Raw genomic sequence first — 5,000 nt, 5'->3', positions numbered from 1 at the left:
GTTTGGATGAGGATCTTGTAAATTATAGCTGTTATACTGAGCCTTATGCGGTTTCACTTTCTAGGAAGCTTGTACTTAGACATGCATGGCTTAACCTTTGAGACGAGCGTATATCACTGGTAGGATCAACCAGAATTCGAGTCAATTGCTTGAACACGAACTACACTCTTGATCACGCGAGGCGCAAGTCCCCCGTGACCACCGAGATTTGTTCTGTGACGCCGGAGCGTCGTTGGCGCCACTCGATAGACTGCACAAGCAGACAACGTCGGATGCATTGCACATGGCTAGCGGATCTACTCTCTGCACTGCGTCGGGTGTTCCTACGTCTGTCTGGAGACATTGCTAGGCCAGTACGGCACTCTGCGCACTCTTGCTTGTCCTCTTCGAGCGACGGGCCTCTAAGCGGGGTTGTATTCCGGTACGACACATCGACTGGTACACATTGCACGCACTAACGATCTCTCTGCACTGAATGGAACTCATTCATAACCACCGTGACGGGAGACTTTGCTAGTACGCACGATACTCTGCGCATGTGCACATGTTTTACAACCCAACCAACTTAAGCACCTAGGGGAAGTTGTGATGCCATCTGAACACCCACCGACTGATGCATTGAACGGCTAAAGTTGACCTTCAATCCGAACTGGCACTTTGCGGCGTGGAGGCAGTTGCGCGACCACTCCTATCCCAAACCAACAAAGCATGGTGTATCCTAAGTGTTCGGTACAAGCACACCACGACGGGACACATTGAACGGTTCAGCGATCTCTGCACTAGTGGAAGAACTCCAACGTGATACGGGAGACATTGCTCTAAACCGAACGGCATCTCTGCGCGTTTACTTGACGCACCCCCAACTTGGTCAACTGTTGGACTTTTTCGTAATCACGGCGGGACACATTGAACGAGCTCTAACGGATCTCTGCACGCATGGAACATGGTGGCGGGAATCATTGCTAGAACCGAACGGCGCCTCTGCGCGATGTACAAAGCCCAACAGGAACCTCGTATCGGCTGCCGAGCCGGAGCTTGAACAACTTGGACTTTCACCTCTAATTTATATCAACTCACCACTCCCCCGAGGGATCCGCAGAATTGCTTCTGGGTCCCGTATCGTTATTTGCGATTCGTGTTTGCATTACACCACATTGAACTATTCCAACTTGTTTATCCGCATGGCGAACATTTGCTGCATAGAACATTTAAGTTCCACTTCGCTCTCCCCTACGTGGGTCTGAGCTTCGCCTCAGGAAAAAATATGCCACATTTGGTAGGGAGACCCGGTTTCATCACGCTTTGTGCCCCGCACCATATATACCCTCATAAATTTATTCATTGGATTAGATCCAAGGAACACCAGATCATGCACCACTACCCATAATAGCTCATCGAGCTTAGCGTGAATCCTTCGGGTTTCCCTAAGAAGTTCGATTGGTCTTGCAGAGTTTAAAGACAACGAAGCTTAGTTTCAAGCAATGGTTAATATACGCGTATTCAAAACCCTTAGCTGTTACAACTTTTTACTAGAAACCATCACGACGAAGTCTTTGGGTCCGTAGACCCGTGATGTACCGCTCCAGGAACGTTTTTATAGGGTGGAAGCTCAAAATCATAGGTTAAAATCATCGGCAGAGCCCACCAGACACCACTTTTGCTTCATTAGTTCGGACTATAGGCATACGACGATTTTTATCGCGGAGGGGACGTATGACCCAAACGGGGGCTTAATGACCCACCGCCACTGCAAAACCATGCTCCTACGACTAAATAGAGGTAAAACTACGATTTGGTGCAATCTTCATGTTTGACCTCGTAGCAAGGTACCCTCCCCATAGTAGGCAATGAGCAAATGATCATAATCCCAGGAGGGCAAAAAATGGGAACCCGAAAGGAAAGCGCTGTTGGCGCGCCTAAGCTACTGGCCCGTAGAGTAAAATGGTACCCCCAACAAAGTTGTCGATTGACATTCTGATTGCACTTTTTATCATCTAGGGTGCGTTCCTTACACGTTTTGAGGGGTTTTAGCGAAAAACATGTTTTGAGCCACACGAGCTCTCCGGCCCGCTCGGTGCACATTTTTGAAAAAGCTAGGAGCTGCCCCTAGGTTCGGGGTGTCACAAAATATTGAAAAGTGGTCAAAAACCGCTATCCAGAATCGGATGTAGAATCATTAGACGAACTTAAAATTGTTCTACGACCAATGTCTGCGACGTTTAGTATTCAAGATATGGCCCGCCCTAGGTCACCTGGCATTTTGGAGCATGGCCATAGTTTTGTATGAAAACATAGTTTTGAGCCACACGAGCCTCCCGGCCCGTTCGGTGCACATTTTTGAAAAAAGCTAGGAGCTGCCCCTAGGTTCGGGGTGTCACAAAATATTGAAAAGTGGTCAAAAACCGCTATCCAGAATCGGATGTAGAATCATTAGACGAACTTAAAATTGTTCTACGACCAATGTCTGCGACGTTTAGTATTCAAGATATGGCCCGCCCTAGGTCTGACCTGGCATTTTCGTGAAAATTTAAAGCATGGCCATAGGGACGGGTAAAATAGCTATTTTGAAGCAAAAACCACCTCACTTTAAATGGCCATAACTTTTGAAAAACAAGAGCTAGGGTGCGTTCTCGACACGTTTTGAGGTGTTTTAGCGAAAACATGTTTTGAGCCACACGAGCTCTCCGGCCCGATCGGTGCACATTTTTGAAAAAAGTTAGGAGCTGCCCCTAGGTTCGGGGTGTCACAAAATATTGAAAAGTGGTCAAAAAACCGCTATCCAGAATCGGATGTAGAATCATTAGACGAACTTAAAATTGTTCTACAACCCCCCAGTCCGGACGCCTCGTATTCGAGATATAGCACTTTGTAGGTCTGACCGAGCAATTTTGTACTGAAATGTATGGCGGACATGTTATTCATTAAACAACATTAACTTGCATCGTGCCCTACTCATCGGCACAGCTACTATCGACTATCTATTGTTGAAATGGATTGAGTTTGACCATTTTAGCTCTTTTCTTATGCCGTGCACCAACAGTGTGTACCGATCAGGGAAAGTACACTACGTACGCGTTCATGGATGTATATGTTGGTACAAGTTGCCGGTCGGAATAGCAGTGCACCAAAACTGTGTACCGATCAGGGAAAGTACAAGACGGAGGGCGCAGCCCGAGCGTACGCGTTCATAGATGTCCATGTTGGTACAACCTACATGTACGTACCTTGTTTTTGCATCAAAAGTTCCAATAAAGTGTTTGTATGCTTAAAATGCTTATCTCAACCGGTCACCTTTTGGCCTGCCCTTTACAGACAGAAACCCAGAACGATACTCGCGATGTTTGTGTTTTTCCATTCGCCCGGGACGACGAATGAGCTCTGTGCACATCGTGCAGAAAACTGTCTCCTCCTCGTATGTTTTTGTCCCTCCACGCATATAATCACCCACATTTGTGTTCAACACGGACGGCGCAGCCCGAGCGAACGCGTTAATGTTTATGTTTGTGCACACTAAAGTTACAATCCTAGGATTTGGTTATTGCGTCGCAGTGCCCGACCGTCGCGGACACCATTCTTGGACAAAAGTCCAAGTACGTAGAGTACATTCCCTAGGTATGTGCCCGTTCAGACTTTCGTTGCGTGCTTACAGACACGCTTGGGTATGTTTACCATACAAGGTTTACTAGGAAAACCTGGGAAGGATCGCTTGCCCTCCCGTTGCGGACACCATTCTTGGAAAGAAGTCCTGCTACGTAGCGTTCTTTAATGTACTTGATCAGTTTGTATTGCATTTGCTTTGTGCAATTGACTTTTGCTAATGCTCACTAAGGGGTGTTCGTTTGCGATGTGTATGATAAGCAACTGTCTATTCTAACCAGCAGTTAAATAACACTTTTCACCCAAATCATAGGAACGTAGAGTACTTTCCCGATCGGTACACAATTTTGGTGCACCTCTAACTTCGCCAGCACTTTATCGTTACGTTTTGTGCACAACCTTGGGACATGGTGTAAGTTTCATCATTGTTATGTTTGATTCGGTTTATTATGATTGAAAAATACGCTACGTCCTAGAAATCTGAACTCGAATACTTTTGCCACGTTGCGCAAAAAGCTACTGAGCAACTCCTAGCCGTTTACCGATTTAAAATTTAATTTTCGTTATTAGTTTTAAAAATACGCTAAGTCCCAAAAATCTGAACTCGAATACTTTTTCTATGTGCCGCCAAAAGCTACTGAGCAACGCCTAGGTTGGTACATTTTTGGTACATGGAGTGTATGCGTGCAGGCGTACTGCCGTGCTGGACCGGAAAATCGCACTTGCTACTAGAACGTAGAGTAATTCCCCTAGATAGGTGCTTTTGCATGCCTCTGTTCGACGTCCATGCAACTTGGAACGTGCGACACACGTAGCTAGGCTTCTCCATACATATTCCCTAGGGTAGCACCAAATTGCACACTTTCAGGGGTATATTTTGGTACGGTGTACTGTGCATGGTACAAGTATCATTAGCTCGTGCAATTTATTTTGCATCAAGTTGCGATTGCTGGTGCGTCGAGATAGGAGTGTTTCGCGACTTTTGCCAAGCTTTGGTGCCATTTTGTGAATAATTAATGTTCTAGCCACAATAAACGTGCAACATAATGCCAATAACGAAAACGCTATTTTCAAGGGACTTCCAGTCAAAATGTTTGCAATCAGCGCTTTCCTGTCGAGTTCAGGATTTGGGACTGAGCGTTTTTTTCACGATCCAATCAAACGACCAGTTCGTGAATAAACAATTCATACAACAGTGCATCCCTTCAAAGTAGAAAAAAGCCGAATGCTAGGGAGCTCCAGTCAAAAACGTTGTCATTGGCGCTTTCTTCTCGAGTTCAGGATTTAGACTTATGTTTTTTTCACGATCCAGCCAAAAGACCAGATCGTGAAATAAACGATTAATACAACTGTACTAGTACATCCCTTCAACTGAAGCAAGCGCACCATACATGACCCGTACG

Source organism: Anopheles arabiensis (genome assembly GCF_016920715.1).
Source record: "Anopheles arabiensis isolate DONGOLA chromosome X unlocalized genomic scaffold, AaraD3 X_pericentromeric_contig0026, whole genome shotgun sequence".
Lineage (NCBI taxonomy): Eukaryota > Metazoa > Arthropoda > Insecta > Diptera > Culicidae > Anopheles > Anopheles arabiensis.
Note: the sequence above shows the minus strand (reverse complement) of the source record.